Raw genomic sequence first — 20,844 nt, 5'->3', positions numbered from 1 at the left:
GATATTTACTATCTATCTAACATGTAGATTCTTCCTCTTCTATGAAATAAGTCTTATGATTAGTTTCCTTGCTGATATAGCATACTGTTCCTTGTACTAATGTAGTCAGTTAATCTATGTACTCCACAATTCCAAGAGCCCTTATTATTTTCAATCAGTGAAATGCCTCCGTACTTACTGCCACGCTGATCTTTGCTTTAAAGAGCTGCATGATAATGCAGTTGTTGTTAGTTATCTGCACTGTTTTCAATCTACTTTTACTTATTCTTTCTTAATTGCAGGCTTTGCTAGGAATTGTTTGCAAAACTTACGAAGGTGTTAAAGCTCTTGAAACTTATGACAAGGAAGGCCATATAAATAGTGATTATGGAATTGGAGGCTTTGGTACTACTATCGGACGGACTCTGGATGGTCGATTTCTTGTCATTTGTCTTGAAAACTTAAGGCATGTATCTCTTTCTTTTCTTTATTGAAGTTTGATATTCAGCTCTTGAATTACAAACTTTTTTTCCCTTGTAGACCTTACTGTGGTGAATTTGTGGATGATGACCCTGAAAGAAGGCTTGATCTTCTAAAGCCAAAATTGCCTAATGGCGAGTGCCCACCTGGATTTATTGGTTTCGCTGTTAACATGATCCATGTGGCTTACATGAATTTGTTGTATGTATCCGATGTGTATGGCCTCATAAAGACTCTATTTTATAGCCTCTTTTCTCGTCTGCAAGTTTACAAAAGTGATGGAGCAATTTCACTGGATGGAGGGATTATTAAGCCTAATGGTTTCTTTTCCTTGTGGAATCGGTAAGTGTTTTGCTTTCATTATTGACATTTGTCTTCCAATTGGATCTAATGGTGAATTTCATTGTTTACAGCATCTCCTTTTGTGGTATTTCGGAATTTGCTTTCTGCATGTAGGTAGTTTAAATGCACTAAGAAAGAAATGTCTTTCTGAATCGTGATAGATTGTAGAATTATGTTTGTGCTATAATTCGATTATAATAGGCCACCTATAGGGTTCATAGCATTAGCCTCTAACCTTCCAAATTCAACTCATGATATTTGGTGCATGGATTTTTCTTCCGCCAATTTTTGTACAACTATCATACAAAAGAAAAGAAATATGTATTTTGTCTAGAATGTCGATCCAAAGGGTGAGCCTTGGCGCAACGGTAAACGTTGTTGTTGTGTGATCGAGAGGTCACGGGTTCAAGTCTTAGGAGCAGCCTCTTGCCAATGAAATTGGCAGTGGAAGGGTTGCCCCAGTAGACCCTTATGGTGGGATCCCTCCCTGGACCCTCACGGACGCATAGTGCACCGGGCCATCTTTTATGTTTCATGCGATGCATCTGGCTATTAAATAACATATTTTGACATGCATACCCTATGTTTAGAGTTGCATGTGTGTGTGAGCGCATGTTGTGTGTGTATTTCTCATTTGGTATCTCTTCTTTCTGGATTTTTTTTGTTCAGCAGGACTGATGTTGATGTAAGATTTCCAAAACCTTCCATGTCAGCAAATCCACCTGATAACTGCATGGAAACTGAGAATCAGCTCAAGCAGAAGACATTGGAAAAGGAGAAGTTGACAGATGATTTAAAGCGAGAGCAAATGCTGTTGAATTCTGCGAGATTCAATTATGAGAGTAAGAAGGAAGAGTTTGTTAAGGTTCTCGCACAAACTTCTGCATACACAGCTCAAGTATTTCACTGAACACATCTTAATTGAGTTAGATTGGAGTTGTATTTGATAAATATTGAACACAATAGACAAATTGCAACGCAATGCAAAGAGTATTTGTTATTTAGAATGTAAACTGAGGAAGCTTTAAATAGCTTTACAGTGAACAGAAATCCAAAAACAGAGACTAACGCATCCCACATATACAGGAAACGTGATTACAGCAAAGACCAAATCAAACTGTAACTTATTCCTAGTTTCTAGGAACTTATTGTTAACAGCAAAGACTAATTCAAACAAGAAGACACGTTACTTAACACTTATTGTTAACAGCAAAGACTACTTCAAACAAGAAGACACGTTACTTAACAAAACTCTCCCCTAAACTAAACTTGCTTACAACAAGTTAGTTTATACCCAAGCTGCTTCGAACACCAAGTGCTTCTCTAAGCTTCTCAAATTGATCAAGCTTTAACGGTTTTGTCATGATATCTGCAACTTGCTCATTCGTGCCACAATATTCCATTTTAATTGACCCATCATTTATAAGATTTCTTAAAAAATGAAATCGTACATCAATATGTTTGCTTCTCCCATGAAGTATCGGATTATTTGCAAGTTTAATAGTAGAAGAATTGTCACAGAGAACCTTCACAGAGTCAATTTTTGTACCTTCAATTTGTTTCAGAATTCTCTGCATCCAGACACATTGACACGCACATGAGGCAGCAGCTATATATTCTGCCTCTGTAGTTGACAGACTCACTACAGGTTGCTTCTTGGACACCCAAGCTACAGTTCCTCCACTTAATACGAAAGCATATCCTGATGTACTCTTTCGATCATCTATATCACTGTCCGCATATGCCATTAACTCAGTTGTGCAGCCTCGTTTGTAAACAATGCCAAAATCAGTAGTACTTTGAATATATCTCAAGATTCTCTTAGCTGCTAACATATGTATCTCCATTGGTTTTGACATAAATCTGCTTATGAGACATACACTGTACATCAAATCTGGTATTGTGACAGTCATATATAGCAAGCTTCCAACAATCTGCTTGATCAAGGTTCCATTTACTTGAGTGCCTTCCTCCTCCTTTGATAGTTTGTTTCCTGGAACAATTGGATTTCTGACTCAATTGCACCCTTTCATCCCGAATTTTTCAAGCATTTCACTGGCATATTTCTTCTGGCTGATGAAAATGCCATTTACTCCTTGATGAACTTCCACTCCCAAGAAATACTTCATTTCTCCTAGATCAGTCATCTCGAACTCATTCTTCATAGAGTTTTTACAATTTTGTATCATAATCAAATCATTGCCTGTAAAAACAAGATCATCAACATAGAGACTTATAATTAGAATCTTGTTGTTCTCCTGTTTTACAAACAAGGTAGGATCACAGCAGCTTCTTTCGAACCCTTCTTTGACGAAGTATCCTTCAATTCTACTAAACCACGCCCTTGGAGCTTGCTTTAAGCCATAAAGAGCTTTGTTTAGTTTGTATACTTTGTTCTCATCTCCCTTAACTTCATAGCCTTGTGGCTGAGCGACGTAGACGTCTTCTTTGAGTTCTCCGTGTAGAAATGCGCTTTTAACGTCTAGTTGAAACAGCTTCCAACCATTTTTCGCTGCTACTGCAATTACCATGTGAATAGTATCCCATCGTGCTACTGGTGCAAAGACCTCATTGTAGTCAATTCCCTTTTCTTGAGCATACCCTTTTGCCATGAGACGTGCTTTACATTTGTCAATCTCTCCATTTTCGTTCATCTTGGTTCGATACACCCACTTGACACCTATCACCTTCACTTCCAAAGGAGCCTTTATAAGTTCCCAAGTTTGATTTTTCTTTATTGCTTCGATTTCAAGATCCATTGCATCCCTCCATTTCTTTAATTTTGCTGCTTGTTCATAGAAAATGGGATCAGCAGATATACATAGAGCAAAGTTTTGTACCTCATCTTCAGAGAATCCTTCTCCACTTGTGTAATCTTCTAAGTAGGCAGGAGCTCTTCGTTCTCTGATTGAGAAAGATGAATTAGAGGTATTGTTGGGGCTGGAATTCGGTGAGTTAGAGCTGGAACTTGCTGAATTTGGAACATCACTGTTGGAGCTTAAATTTTCTGCGTCATTGGAGGTGATGTCTTCATCTACATCTGCTGTATTTTCTTCATCTAAATCTGCTTCTTCTTCACTTTCATCTCCTTGATTGTGGGCTTCTTCATATTCTTCTCCCCAATCAAGTACATCAGTAGTCTCCTCTTTTGTTTTTGCCCAATCCCATCTTTCATCTTCTTCAAAGATGACATCTCTGCTGATGGTTACTTTCTTTGTGAAAGGATTAATCAGCTTATATCCTTTGGACTCCACACTGTAGCTGATTAGGACTAATTTCTGACTTTTTGCATCTAACTTCAATCTCTTAGCATCAGGTACATGAACATTTCCAATGCAGCCAAAGACCCTGAAATATTCAATGTTAGGTTTCAAATCGCTCCAACATTCTTCTGGAGTTTTATTTTTCACAAAGGCAATGGGACTTCGATTGAGAATGTGACATGTCCACTTCGCAGCATCTGGCCAAAGAATTTTGGGCATTTGTTTTTCTTCAAGCAAGCATCTCACCATATTGAGGATTGTACGGTTTTTATGCTCCGCAACTCCGTTTTGCTGAGGCGTATACGCCGTAGTAAGTTGTCTTCTTATGCCTTGTGTTTTGCAAAATTCTGAAAATTCTTTGGAGTTGAATTCTCCTCCTCTATCTGTTCTTAAGCTGCACATTGATAAACCACACTCTTTCTCCACCATTATTTTGAAATTTTTGAAAGTCACAAAAGCTTCACTCTTTTCGTTCAGAAAATAAATCCACAGCTTTCGACTAAAGTCATCTATGAATGTTAATATGTACCTCTTTTGACTGTAGGAGGCAGGCGAAATAGGACCGCAAATGTCTGAGTGTATGAGCTGTAATTTCTTTGTGGCTCTCCAATTACTCTTCTTTGAAATGGCTACTCTGTGTTGTTTTCCCATCATGCAACTTGTACATTTTTTTGTTGGGGTTTTGATGTTTGCCAGCCCTCGAACCATCTCTTTGTTGTGCAGCAATGCTAGATTTTTATAGCTCAGATGCCCAAATCTTTGATGCCAAATTTCACTCGATTCTTCAATTTGTGCGTTGAAGCAAGAAGGTGATTTCATGAGAATGTTTGCAATAACTACAAACATTTTGTTTGCTGTCATTTCGCTTTTCATTATAACACCACGGGTCGGATGATATAACTTGCACACTCCATGTTTGATAAGAATGGTGATTCCTCGTTCTTGTAATTGACCTATGCTCAGCAGGTTATTACGCAATTCAGGTACATAAAAAACATCACTCACAATTTGGATTTGGCCTCCAACTTCGAGCTTGATACTCCCTTTCCCCATCACTATCAGCTTGGAATCATTCCCAAGTTTAACAGAATGCTTAAAAACTTCATCAAGTCGTGTGAACCACTCTTTGTTTCCTGACATGTGGTTCGAACATCCAGAATCAAGAAACCAGATCCCTTTCCTTTTGTCTTGCTTGAGATCAACTTGCGCCATTAACAACATCTCATCTTCATCATCAATCTCGGCATAGTGAGCCCGTTTCTCTGAATTTTGACATTCATGCTGAAAATGTCCCAAATTGTGACATGTATAACATTCAATAGCAGATTTGTCAAAGAACGATCTGCCTTTGCCTCTTCCTCGACCTCTAAACGTGCCTCTACCTCGTCCACTTCGGTCTTCATGTGTAACTTTCAATACTTGATCTTCTTCTACAGATCCTTTCATCCTTTGTTCGTGAATTAAAAGGATGCTTTGGAGTTCGTCCACAGTTAAAACATCAACATTATTTGATTCTTCAATTGAACATACCACATAGTTGAATTTTGGAACTAAGGATCGAAGAATCTTTCCTGTGATATCAGCTTCTTTCAGACTTTCACCACATGATTTCATCCTTTTGGCAATTGAGAGTGTTCTTCCAAAATAGCCATTGACACTTTCCCCTTCTTTCATCTTCAGAATTTCGAATTCAGCTTTTAGGGTTTGAACTTGTGCTCTTTTAACCCTTGTTGACCCTTTAAATTTCTGCTTCATCGAGTCCCAAATCTGCTTAGATGTATCATCGTTCAGAATGGTTTCCATAATTTCTCTGTCAATGGCTTGATAGAGATAATTCTTCACCTTCTTGTCTTTCAATTGCTGTTCTGCAATAACTTTAGACTCTGCTTCTGATGGCTCTCTTCCTGCTGGAATCTCTGTTATTCCGTCTTCTACTAGGCTCCAGAATTCCTTTGCTCGAAGGAAATTCTCCATCAATTTTGCCCAATGTTCATAGAAGCCATCAAATTTTGGGATAGCTGGTTGCACAAAACCATTATTGTTGCTTTCTGCCATCTCTTCACACTCTTCTCTCGTGTTTCTCTCACACTTTTCTCTCTCAATCAGGCCTGTTCTGGCTCTGATACCAAATGATAAATATTGAACACAATAGACAAATTGCAACGCAATGCAAAGAGTATTTGTTATTTAGAATGTAAACTGAGGAAGCTTTAAATAGCTTTACAGTGATCAGAAATCCAAAAACAGAGACTAACGTATCCCACATATACAGGTGATTACAGCAAAGACCAAATCAAACTCTAACTTATTCCTAGTTTCTAGGAACTTATTGTTAACAGCAAAGACTAATTCAAACAAGAAGACACGTTACTTAACACTTATTGTTAACAGCAAAGACTACTTCAAACAAGAAGACACGTTACTTAACAGTATTTTGGAGAATTCAACAACATTTGCTCTTGCTTTAGATGCAGGCAGGCAGGACAGGGTAGGTTCAACCCTAGATTATATTAGAAGGGGGAATCAAATCCTTATTAGGATAACAACTCGGAAAAGTCTTCTATTTTGTTATCGTTTCTGAATGGGTTACGAATTTCTTTTCGTGAAAAGTGCAACTTACTCAGTTACCAGGAGCAATTGGTTTTGTGAAGTCAATGGTTTGAAAACCATCCTTTTCGATCTGTGGTGTGCAGTAAGGACGGGTTCGTATTAGGAGTAGCAGTGGGTAAATTTAGTAACTTTTGGACTCTTAACATCTTCATAATCAATGTTTTTAACAGACTTTTTGTATTGACTGAGTTGGAGTTGTTTAAAAATGTTCTGCACTTATGTGAAATTATTTTGGTTTTTCTTTTTGCATACTTTTTGATTAATTTGGATAAATAATTTACTAATTTCTATGTTTTTATATGTTAAGCTAGTCTGCTTTTGGAAATAATTGTATAGTCATTAAGTTTTTTTGTTTCTATCAATTCTTTAAAATTAATAGTCAAAATAGATTAAATTAAATTTGAAGTGACAACTCTTTATCCTATTTTATAAAAATAAAACATCTATGTTTTTATTTTCCAACATAGTCATAATTTATAATCTCTTCAATATACAGCAATTGATATTAATTTTTTGTATAGTTATAAAAATTTAATTTAGCGATATAAAACTTAATGAAAAAAAAATATTGGCTTAGAATTTATCAATAATTGTAGATTGACTCTCTAAACTTTACAAGTGTATCACCAGTTGATTGAACTTGATTATTTCGTATCACCAACTCTTTGAAGTTGTCCATAAAAGTATATTAGCTCATTCAACTTTATAAGTGTCTCACCAACTCCCTAAACTTATTTATTTTGTAACAACTAAATACAAAAACCTATCAAACCTAAATTCTAAAAATACATTAAATATCACAAAAGTGGTAGTTTAATAATGTAATTATATATAAAATTACTTATCATCTCATTTATATAAATAAAAGGGTTAAGGTGCAAAAATACCCCCTAACATTTTGGGTCAGGAGCAATTTTCCCCTAATGTAAGAAATGGTGCAATTTTACCACTAGCGTTGGAAACCAAGAGTAATTTTACACCTAACATTAAAAAATTGGATTAATTTGAGAAATAATTCATCAAACTGTCTTCTCGGTCATGAATCTTATCATCTACACTTCACACGTGCGTCATTTTATCAGTAACAAATTACAAACATATGTTGGGATGTGAAAAAATATAAAAAAATATAAAAATATATTGTATCTTGTAAGAATTTGGCAAAAAATTTCAAAAAATTCACTGAATTTATAAATACTAATCTCTAATTCAATTATTAAATTATAAAAAACATGAAATCATTTTTTAGAACGAATTGATATGAAATTGGTACAGAATAAGGAACAAAAATATATGTGTTTTATAATAGTGTCTGAATATGCCCAAATTATCAACGTGACGGGTAAAATTGCACCATTTTACACGTTAGATGTAAAATTACTCCTGACCCAAAACGTTAGGGGCATTTTTGTACCTTAACTCTAAATAAAATAAAAAATGATAATTTCGGAAGAAAAACATATGTATCACAATTTCTCTCCAATTTGGGAGTTTAAGAAAAATTACTCAAAATTCACTCACCTACCCCTCTTACTAGATAAATTACACTCATGGCCACTGGACTTTACTTATTTTAATATTTAGCCACTGAATTTCAATTCTTAACCGTATATCCACTAAATTTTACACTTTTTAACAAAGGTTGCCACTCACCTTTAATCAACTCTTCCAAATGGCCGTTAAAGATCTCAAAATGAAAATATTAAAGAACTATAGTTTTTCAGAACAACATTTACCATGAAATCATATTTTTTATTTTCCAAAATCACATTTATTGGAGCTTTCTTTCTCTAAAAATTTCATTCTTTCTTCTAACCAAACAATACCTCAATGACTTTAAAACGAAATTTTCAAAAATTAAAGTTCCTTATAATATCATTAACTCTTCGAATTTATTATTTCGAGTCTTCAAGGATCATTTTAAGGCGTTGAGTGATCACTGATATTAAAAATTGTAACATTCAGTGGTCATACTGTTAAGAATTGAAATTAACCGGCCACATTATTAAAATAAGTAAACGTCAGTAGCCATGGGTGTAATTTACCCTCGCTTACAGTTTCTAACCGAACCGACTTACCACTACAAAGAGCTGTTCATGTATAAAAAGAGCATGGAAGAAGCGCAAAAGTTGATAATTCATTTCAATCTCCAGCCGAAAAGATGACTGACGGTCACCTCTTCAACAATATCTCTCTCGGTGGTCGCGGCGGGGCTGTAAGCTATTCCTCTCTCTTCATCTCTATTCTTCTTAATTTTGCTTTTGTCTGCTCAGATTATCGCCTTTTCTTTTGACTGGTTTTTGGGTGTTCGTATTGTTTTCTACCTGGAAACCCTAACTTCTCCTAATATTCAATCTTACTTGTTAATAGCTATGTTTCTGTGTCGTTGCCTTGTCAGGAATATGAATGCCAAGAGATGAAATGACTAGAAATTTAATTATGTGTTATTTTCTTCCGTTTTAGCTGTAGTTGTGATATCCTTCCAGACTTCATTTCACCTTCTTGGTCCAATATCATGTAGATATTGTCCACTCTAGCCCAAATCCAACATATTGGCCTCACGGCTTTAAAACGCATCTGCATGTATTGGATTCTCATCTCACTAATAAGCCCCAGTCACTCTCTCTCCATTTCCGATGTGGGATTCAGTTCATTCCTGTCCCCATCGTCATCCCTTAGGGCCGCTCCTTGCTCAGGTCTTCTACCCCGGCGCCACCCACTTCGGACCGGGTCGTTACACTTTTGGACTCTTAACATCTTGATAATCAGTGTTTTTAACTGACTTTTTTGTATTGACTGAGTTTTACAAGTTCTTTCATAATAAGTTTTTGTTTCTATCGATTCTTTAAAATTAATAGTTAAAATAGATTACATTAAATTTGAAGTGACAAATCTTTATCCTATTTTAAAATTTGAAGTATAAATTTATAAAAATAAAACATCTATGTTTTTATTTTCCAACATAGTCATAATTTAGTTATAAATATTTAATTTAGCGATATAGAACTTAATGAAAGAAAAATATTGGCCTAGAATTTGTCCATAATTGTAGATTGACTCTCTAAACTTTGCAAGTGTATCACCAGTTTATTGAACTTGATTATTTCGTATCACCAACTTTTTGAAGTTGTCCATAAACGTATATTAGCTCATTGAACTTTATAAGTGTCTCACCAACTCCCTAAACTTATTTATTTTGTAACAACTAAATACAAAAACCTCTTAAACCTAAATTCCAAAAATACATCTCCATCTATGCAAGAGGTAATTTTTTCTCTTCTCATATCTTTCAACTTATTATAATAGTTAGTTTTGCAGGTTTAAGAGATCGAATGGATAAGAATTGAAAGTTAATATTATGATCTTTGTATTTAGTTGTTACCAAATAAGCAATTTTATGGAGCTGGTGAAAAACTTATAAAATTCAGGGGAAGTAAGTGAGTTATATGAAATAACTTGTTGTGTTTTGATGAAAGGTAAGGTAAGTGGTGGTTTAATAATGTAATTATATATAAAATTACTTATCATCTCATTTGTATAAATAAAAGAGTTAAGGTGCAAAAATACCCCTAACATTTTGGGTCAGGAGCAATTTTACCCCTAACGTAAAAATTGGTGCAATTTTACTACTAGCGTTGGAAACCAAGAGTCATTTTACCCCTAACATTAAAAATTTGGATTAATTTGAGAAATAATTCATCAAACTGTCTTCTCGATCATGAATCTTATCATCTATATTTCACACGTGCGTCATTTTATCAGTAACAAATCACAAACATATGTTGGTATATGAAAAAATATAAAAAAATAAAAAATATACTTTTTTTTGGTAGAATAGGAAGGCTCACGGCCCAATAAAAAATATACTGTATCTTGTAAAAATTGGGCAAAAAATTTCAAAAAATTCACTGAATTTATAAATACTAATCTCTAATTCAATTATTAAATTATAAAAAACATGAAATCATTTTTTTAGAACGAATTGATATGAAATTGGTGCAGAATAAGGAACAAAAATATATGTGTTTTATAATAGTGTCTGAAATTGACCCAAATTATCAACGTTAGGATAAAATTGCACCATTTTACACGTTATGGGTATTTTTGTACCTTAACCCTAAATGAAATAAAAAATGATAATTTTGGAAGAAAAACATATGTATCACAATGTCTCTCCAATTTGAGAGTTTAAGAAAAATTACTCAAAATTTACTCACCTACCCCCACTTACTAGATAGATTACACTTATGCCCACTGGACTTTACTTATTTTAACATTTAGCCACTGAATTTCAATTCTTAACGGTATAGCCACTGAATTTTACACTTTTTAATGCAGATTGCCACTCCACTTTAACTAACTCCTCCAAATGGAGGATGATGAAAATATTCAAGAATTATAGTTTTTCAGAACAACATTTACCATGAAACAATATTTTTTATTTTCCAAAATCAGCTTTATTGGAGCTTTCTTTCTCTAAAAATTTCATTCTTTCTTCTAACCAAACAACACCTAAATGATTTATAATATCATTAACTTTTTGAATTTTTTATTTGGAGTCTTCAAGAGTGATTTTAAGGCGTTGAGTGATCATTGAAATAAAAAATTGTAACATTCACTGGCCATACCGTTAAGAATTGAAGTTAACCAGCCACAGTGTTAAAATGAGTAAACTTCAGTGGCCATGGGTGTAATTTACCCTCGCTTACAGTTTCTAACCGAACCGACTTACCACTACAAAGAGCTGTTCATGTATAAAAGAGCATGGAAGAAGCGCAGAAGTTGATAACTCATTTCAATCTCCCGCCGAAAAGATGACTGATGGTCACCTCTTCAACAATATCTCTCTCGGTGGTCGCGGCCGGGCTGTAAGCTATTCCTCTCTCTTCATCTCTATTCTTCTTAATTTTGCTTTTGTCTGCTCAGTTTATCGCCTTTTCTTTTGACTGGTTTTTGGGTGTTCGTATTGTTTTCTACCTGGAAACCCTAACTTCTCCTAATATTCAATCTTACTTGTTAATAGCTATGTTTCTGTGTCGTTGCCTTGTCAGGAATATGAATGCCAAGAGATGACCTTACTAAATACATTGTTATCTCAATGACCTTACTATGACAAAGTTAAAAAAAACAGTTGTCATAACTAAACTACAATGACAGATACGAACATAACCTCTGTCATATTATACATAAAAGTTTTTGAGTTTCACTCACTCCAGTGACAGACTATATAAAAAATTTATGGTTAGAATACATCTAATTGTCGGTTCCTAATAATAATAACGTCATCGTAACAATGAAAAGATGAAAGAGCGCAAGTGAGCGTATGTCAAGTGATGCTGCTAGAGATGACAGAACACCATTGTCGTCTGATGCACCATGAGACGGCAGCGAGGCCATGACAATTTTATATCTTGCGAGACGACCGTTTTGAATCGTCATCTGAAAAGATATTCGGTTTAGTGTTTGTCTACTTTCTCGATTTGACACTCGTCAAACTAAGACTCAAACACAAAGGCTTTAACCACTCGAGCCAAATTTAATTAGTGTAAATTCATATGTTTCAAAACCACTCAATTAAATACAGAAAAAGAGGTTTAAGGTCTAATTATATCCCTCTAAATTATAGCTTATAAATCTATGCTAATTTAAAAGTTAATTAGGTGTCTAACTTTTTAAAATTACCATTTAGGTTCTTAATGTATGCTAAAACTGTTAATTAAATCCATCTCATAATGGAAATAATTTTTGGTTCAAAACTGTTTAATATTTTCAGTTCAAATGAGATTAGTATTTTATAATATTTTTTATTTTGATTATCAGTTCAGTTTAAATCGAACAAAATCAATATTACATCAAAACATTTCTTAACATGTGTATATAATTGATTAGGTTTAATTGATTACTAAAACTGAACCAATAACTGAAAATATCATAAAATAAGTCAAAACCCACAAAATCCAGTTTTTCTTTGAACCCATTTCATCAATTTCCCACTGCACTTTTTGGTCTCTGTTTCATCCTTTTTTACCTACAATTCCTGCTTTCAGATCCAATTTCCTCTTTTTCTTTTCAAAGGTTTCATAAGGTTTTAACTTTGAATCCGACATTGGAAATAAGAGTATTATTGATAAAATGTATTAGAAAAGTTTAGTTTAGTAGTCTATGTTTAAATAGGTCGAAATATGTAAATAGATTTATTCATTGGGCCAGTTGTATAAATTTCTCTAGAATACCGATCATAACCGAGCTGAAAATATATAAAAACTAAACCGATTTGTGTTTCCAATTACAGAAGCGATTAATTAACACTTCAGCATAGTTAGGATCTAATTTATGATTTTACAAAATGAAGGATCTAATTAATTTTTAAAATATAGGTTGAGAACCTAATTGATTTTAAAAGATTTGGGATTCTCTGAACTTAAAATTCAAATTGAGAATTCAAATTGTAATTTCAATTCAAATTGAGAAATCAAATTGTAATTTCAGTATTAATTATCAAATTTTAAATTTTAATTATTCAATTATATATTGAATAAATAAAGTTGATTTTGTAATTAACTTAATAGTTTTTTATAACACTATTTATCATGAAACCACATTTTTTATTTTCTAAATTCTTAATTTAAAGTTTTTATTCTCTAAAATTTGACGTTCTCCCTACCAACCTAATAACAGTTAAATGATATCAAAACGAAAATTTTGAAAACTTAAAGTTGTTTAGAAATGTCACAAATTCTTCAATTTATTTATTTTAGAATTGTTAATAGTAATTTTCATGCGTTGATTGAAGTTTAGTTGCAATTATTTTAGTACGTAAAGTTTAATGGCTTTTGTTTACATTTTGTAGTTTAGTGGTTATACTGTGAAAATGAGTAAAGTTGAGTTGGTCAGTGAATTTTCATGTTTGTATCAAAATGGTCACTCAACTTCAAATTGTCTTAATAAAATAATTCAATTTTGAATTTTGTCTCGATAAAGTCACTTCGACGATTTTAAGAGTAAAAAACCGGAAAGGTGATGTGATTGTCACGCCAGCTATTGTCAACTTTCATCGTTGACCCAAACGATACTCGACATCAACCTGGATGACATGTGGTTGCCATCTAACAGACCGAAACAACACATATCATTTCGGTCAGGTAGATGGAACATATATGTCATTTCGGTCAAGTAGGTGGCACCAAGTATCGTTTCAGTCAGCAATAGAAGTTGAATAGTAATGACGTGTCTATCATATTATATTTTTTCTATTATTTTACTTTAAAGTCGCTAAAATGACTTTATTAAAACATAATTCATGAATAAAAATAAATAAATTAATGAATGAATAAAAATATCAAAACACCTTTGGCAAAGATAATTCATAATGTAAATATTTAAAATGATTATATATATTTTTTTTAAATATTTGCGCACAATGCTCTTACATTAAAGAAGAAAAAAAAATCCCCACCAGATCCGGATTATATTTAATTACTAAAATTATATTTAAAATGGAAATAAACTAACCTAAACACCTTAGAAATATCTAAATAATACGAGATATGCATACTCATATTTCAAAGAAATAATTTCCTTTTAATAATTACAATCAATATTCAACACTAATTTATTCGCCTAAAATATTTCAAAGAAATAATAAAAGAATATGCATACTCATATATACTAAATAATAATATTAAGTGATAAACATCAAAATTGATCCAAACATTTTATGACTATTAATAAACCTTGTTAGGATTGTAACGTGTTAAATCAACAAGTAAACAATAATGTTCAAATTTTTGACCCTAATATTTTACAAATATTATGAAATCTTGTTGGGATTGTAACGTGTTAAGTCAACAAATAAACAGTAATAGTCAAATAGATCATGTAAGGAATTTGGTCAGTCACCATTAAATCCAATTTTATTAAATTTAAATATTAGAATAATTTTAATTTCCACCGTATGATTTTAATATGCCTAAATCTAATAGTATGATTAAAGTCTAAATAAATTAATTAATGAATAAATAAATAGGTGAATAAATAAAAATTTCAAAATACCTTTGAAAAAAGAATTCACAATGAATTTTTTTGTAATGAATATTTTTCATTACTAAAATGATATTTAATTAAAATAGATAAAGGAAATAAATCTTGTTTCCATATTCTTAAAAATATTCCATATCCATAACATCAACATATTCCTTAATAAAAATAATGATTGCAAATATATAACACTAATTTATAGGCTAAAAAATTTGAAAAAAATAATAAAAAATTATTACAGTGTATTGTCTTTGCAAAGATGTCCAAAATACCCTAATCACAATTGTAATATGTGTATAAAAAGGAGGGGAGAATAGCTTAATCAAACTTTATACCGGTCTCCAGAAGAAAAAATAGTTCTTTCTTTCCCCTATTTCTTCTCACTTTTCCATTCATGGCTTCTTTCAATGGTGGAGATTGTATCGAAGGCCCATGGAGTCCTCAAGAAGATGATACTTTAATCAAGCTAGTTAAACAACACGGCCCCAGAAATTGGACTTTCATAAGCACCCGAATTCATGGCCGCTCAGGAAAATCATGCCCGGTGGCTTAATCAACTCTCGCCAGAGGTTCAGGACAGACCTTTTACTACGAAGGAGGATGATACCATTGTTCAAGCTCACGCTATTCACGGTAATAAATGAGCCACAATTGCTGGACTCTTGCCTGGCCGGACTGATAATGCCATTAAAAATCGTTGGAAATCTACTTTGCAGAGAAAACGCCAGGCCGAGTTCTTGTCTGCATCATCCAAGTCTAACTTGATGGTCAAGAAGATGAGTCTTGACGTTTCATCTGAGTCTAGGTCTGATTCGGGAGCGAAAAGGTTGTGTTTGGGTGTACGAACGGATTATAGTTGTTTCAGTAGGGTGCCTGAGACAGTGTGGACTTTGTGTCCATCGGGGGATGGGTTGGTTCTGGGAACTGCTGTGGCGGAGAAGGGAGGAGAAGAAGGCGGAGACGCTGAGAAAGAGGAACTGGAGGAGAATGTTTGCTCAGTTTAATGCAAAAGATGATAGCTGTTGAAGTGAAGAGTTATATTGATAAATTAAGGTTAAAATGAGACAAGACTAGATTTATAAACTCTTCTTTTATGAGTAATAATGTTTTTAAGATAATTAGGATTAATATTTAACTGCATTTGATCTAATTCATTTTTCTATACATTTTTCGGATAAGTTTTTTTTACTACAAGATTATCATTATCTCGTATACATGATTTAGAAAATATTACAAGGAAATTCAATTTGGGGTTTTTATATTTTTTGTCACAACACGATTTCAAAAATAACTTGTTTGATGCAATTACTAGTTTTTTTAATCACAAATACACGATTTTAAAAATAACTTCTTTGACATTATTATCTTTATTTTAGATAAATAATCAGTTTTGATCAACTTTAAACATCTGCTATCAATATGCTATCACTTAGTCACGATTTTATACCTAACTTTTGACATCTTCTATCAATATTTTTATTTTGTTTTTCCCAATTGTTTTTTTATCTATTCAATTTAATTGTAACACCAAAACTTAATTAAAGTCCAATCGTTGCACTATTGAGAATCAATTTCACTTTCAGAAACTAGTAAATTATTTATCCAAATTAATCAAAAAGTATGCAAAAAAAAAACCCATAATAATTTCACATAATGGAAAAACTTCAGGGTTTATGAAAGAACTTAAGGAAAAAAAATGGCAGATTTGCTACTCCTAATACGAACCGGTCCTTACTGCACACCACAGATCGAAAAGAAATTCGTAGCCCATTCAAAAACGATAACAGAATAGAAGACTTTTCCGAGTTGCTATCCTGATAAGGATTTGATTCCCCCTTCTAATATCATCTAGGGTTGAACTTATCCTGTCCTCCCTGCATCTGAAGCGAGAGCAAATGCTGTTGAAATCTGCAAAATACAACTCCAATCCAACTCAATTAAGATGTGTTCGGGTCCGGAGAGGGATCCCATCACAAGGGTCTACTGGGGGCAAGCGTTCCCTGCCAATTTTTTTGGAACATCTCTAAACTGGATATGGGGTCCCTGTGGGGACGGGGATGGAGATCAGGGGATGGGAAATGCATTCCCTACCCCATCCGGTTTACATCCGTAGAGAATTCTTGCCGCAGCAGATGAAATCTCTGCTTCCACTTGCTCTACTATTATTTTGTATAAACTCAGAAACAATCCGGTGTAGGCTAGCATCATCACCTATGGAATGTTCAATTTATACAAACGAAAAGTAAAGTTTAAGTTCCATATAAGAAGGTGTTTCATCTTAGCAAATTACTAATTAGCATAGATTGTCTCACCACATCTTGTGGATTGCCATTCTTAAGCCAAACCTATTGTAAACAAAAAACTGAAATGAAAGGTTTTGGACAATTTTGACTTCATTTTTATTTTCACTATAAATCCATTTTAATATAAGAAAAAGTTGTAAAAAAAAACATTTATGAAACCTGTTCTAGAGCTAGTACATATTCTTCATTAGACAATTAAATAATAGTAACTTTGTAAGGATTTTATAAAAGGACAGGTTCACACTGAGCTCATGGAATTTTTCATTATGGCATATATATTCATCTGAATTAACACACTTTCTTCTTTGTCTATGTCATAGGGATGAAGGCTTAAACATTGTACTAACGGTGACACATAATATTAATCATAATAAAGCAAATGGATCATAACATGAAGAGTCATATATATTTTACTAAAACTATTATTGGATCTATATTGATAATTTTCATGATAGAACTTCCCATAATTAAACAAGATAACATCTTATTATTATTGATGTTCAGTCGAGATATGTTCAGGTGGTGATCCAGATCCAGGGTTATGAATTGGGTTTTGTCCCCCATGAGTTTCTCTCAAAGAATGACTGTTTGTCGGGAGCTGGGGTGGTTCTCCAGGTCCGGGGTTATGAATTGGGTTTGGTCTGCCAGGGGTTCTTCTGAAAGAATGACGGCTGTGATGAATTGGGTCAGGTCCACCAGGAGATAGTCTAAAAGAATGACCATAAACTCGGCTTGACTGTTCATGATCAGCAGTAATGAGTTGGGATGGGTGATGAATTGGGTCTGGTCCACCAGGAGATAGTCTAAAAGAATGACCATAAACTCGGGATGACTGTTGATGATCATCGGTAATGAGTTGGGTTGGGTGATGAATTGGGTCTGGTCCGCCAGGAACTTCTCTAAAAGAATGACCATAAACTCGGGTTGAATGTTGATGATCAGCTGTAATGAGTTGGGGTCGGTGATGAATTGGGTCTGGTCCGCCAGGAACTTGTCTAAAAGAATGACCATAAACTCGGGTTGACGGTTGATGTTGAGCTGTAATGAGTTTGGGTGGGTTATGAATTGGATCTGGTCCGCGAACTTGATTGAAAGAATGACGGTAAACTTGAGGCAATTGAAGAGAAGGATTTGCATTAGAAACTTGCACAGTTAGAGCATGAAGAAGAATGAGCATCATAGCTCCTATTGTTGATAAAATCATACTGGATAAGTGTATTGCATTAAGATATCCAATTAGAGAGATATATATATACAAACACTGAAAATCTTAGAGGATCTGATATAAAACCATGAATTGCAAGTATAGAGAATTTGAGTTTTATATTTAGCAACTTGGGTCAGAGGAGATTTGATCCCTTGAACCCAAACCAATATTTTCACTTGGACTAGATTTGGCTTCCTTGTTTTCTAACAATCATACCCATAGATAAGCTTGAGTGGGTAGCTTCATTTTTGTTGCAAAAAAATTAAATTCACTTAACCCAATTCAAAATCTTTTAGTGATAGAAATTATATTTAGCATCTTGTTTTCTTTCATGTATAAACTCTTTTAGTGATAGAAATTTAAAAATATATAAGGACAATTTTAAAATTTCAATGTTATTTTTGTATTAGGAAGTAAATTAACACCATCTTCCAAAAATTTGATTCTAAATCTATTTAACAAATTTTAACCCATTAATAATATTATATTGGATTTTTGTAATGTTTTCGTAAATCACGTGTAATTTTACTATCTCTATAAAAATGACATGTCAAAATATGAGATGTTCAATTTGTGTTTGCGAGTGAATCCTATTAATAGCTAATCATATTTTATTTTTCTGATTAATATTATTAGCTTTTATTGCATTATATTGTGTAAGGGTTGATTTAAAAAATTTATTAACAACCTCAAAATGAATTTTTTCAAGAATTAAAATTTTTTAGTATCACATTTACTATGAAATAATATTTTTTATTTTTTTAGCTTTCTCTCAAGTGTAAACATTAACTTTCTTTTAATCACCAGACAATGCATAAATTACATCAAAACTAAAAAGTTGAAGAATTAAAATTCTTTAAAATATGCTCTTTAAAACATCCTCTTCAAGAAGTCCATCATTTCACAATCATGCATATCTATGAACTATTTTTTTACATCTATATAATGTGTAAAAGTTAATCAATGAAGTCATGTTATAGTTATCCGCGAAGTTCTGTGGTTAAATTGCATGTTTGAGTCGTGATCAATTTATTTTTTATTCATTAAGTCATTATAAATTAAACTGTTGATTAATTATTTTTAAATACATTAAGTCTCTATTTTTTAAATGGATATACTAAGTCTTTGATTAATTATTTTTTTTCAATATATTAAGCCCTCCCGTAACAATTCATTTATGCCAAAAATTCAAACTCGGTTTAGCATGCATAAACTGTCAGCATATCAATATTTTTCTAAAATAAAATGTATGTGCCACAAGCTTTGATTGGTTTGCTAGCATGTGAGACAGAAATGTACAAGTTATGGATACAAATATGCATTGAAAGATGCGGCAAAATACTACTGTGATATCAGCAAATGTTCCAAAAGGCTTTGGAATTTGGATATGCATAATAAAACCAAGATATTATTTTTAATTGAAGTTATTATTATTATTTGATAAATTATTTTTAACGAATATTATATTAATTCTCTTCCAATCATTAAAGAACTAAACCACTTCAAAGGGAATAACATTCTAATTTTATATTGAACCACACAAAATTAAGAAATAGTCATTTATTTGGATTCTCACACTACAAGAAAAAGGAGTATTAGTAAGAAAAATTTAATAAAGGTCTAAAATTCCTAAAATTCACTTATAAAAAATACTTTTAATAAGCACAAATTCTATTATTATTTAATAATAAGCAAAAACCTTTTTTGATTTACTTTTACCAAAAAAAACCCCTTATTAATTCATTCTAAAGTAAAACCCCTTTATTTTCTATTTTAATATCTAAATTAAAACCCCTTATAAATTCTAATAAAAAAATTAAATACTTATTAATTATAGTAATAACAAGTTAATCACTTATTAATTTCTTTTGCTTTTAATGCCCTAAATTTTCCCCCCATGAATTTTCATTTCCCTTCCAAACTTTTGGTTCTCTCCCTCTTTTCTTTTTGTTCCCCCCAAATTAAGGGTCATTACCCTAACCCCATGGCTGCTGTTCTTCTTCCGTCAAACACAATGACTGATGTTTTCTCCTCTCTTCCCCACTCTCCATGAACGTCAATTTCCTCTCTTGGCCGCTCTCTATGAACGTCATTCTCCTCTCTTGGCCGCTCACCTCCTGCCTCAGTTCGGTCTCACTGCTAAGGTTTCTTTCTTTCTTCCATTTTTGTAATCGTTCTCCATGTATGTTTGTGTTTTCTGCGAATCTGTTCTATTGATTGCAGGTTAAGAGAAGGAAGTCACAGAATGTTAAGTCCAAGCAAAAACATATCCACATGGAGTCTCGAGAACCTAATCACAGTATCCAATTTGTAAAAACTTTAAACGTCTCTTCTTTTTCTTTCTTATTCTTGAGCTATTTTGCTTATTGATTCTACATACATTTAAACTTTTATTTTGATTAGATTCGATTTAATCTTTGTTTGGTGTTTATTAGTTGAAAAATGAGGTTTCCCCTCTTAATTCGTGCTCATTATTTGTCTTAGCTGCTTTAATTTTAGGGTTTTCTTCTTATTTTCTCTTCCTAAGTTTGTAAGTACATGGAAGAGGTGGAATAGTGTTTTAGGTTTCAGCAGTCAGATTGGACTTAGTTTTTCAAAATTGAAAATGAGTGCTGAAGTCGTT

General features: G+C 32.9%; 1 pseudogene; it reads left to right on the top strand.

Moving 5' to 3' along the window:
• Positions 1 to 15,105: 15,105 nt before the first annotated feature.
• On the top strand, positions 15,106 to 15,774 carry LOC136222869 (transcription factor MYB73-like; annotated as a pseudogene).
• The last annotated feature ends 5,070 nt before the right edge of the window (positions 15,775 to 20,844 follow it).

The sequence above is a fragment of the Euphorbia lathyris genome, chromosome 3 (genome assembly GCF_963576675.1).
Source record: "Euphorbia lathyris chromosome 3, ddEupLath1.1, whole genome shotgun sequence".
NCBI lineage: Eukaryota > Viridiplantae > Streptophyta > Magnoliopsida > Malpighiales > Euphorbiaceae > Euphorbia > Euphorbia lathyris.
This window is presented reverse-complemented; position numbering and strand designations above follow the sequence as displayed.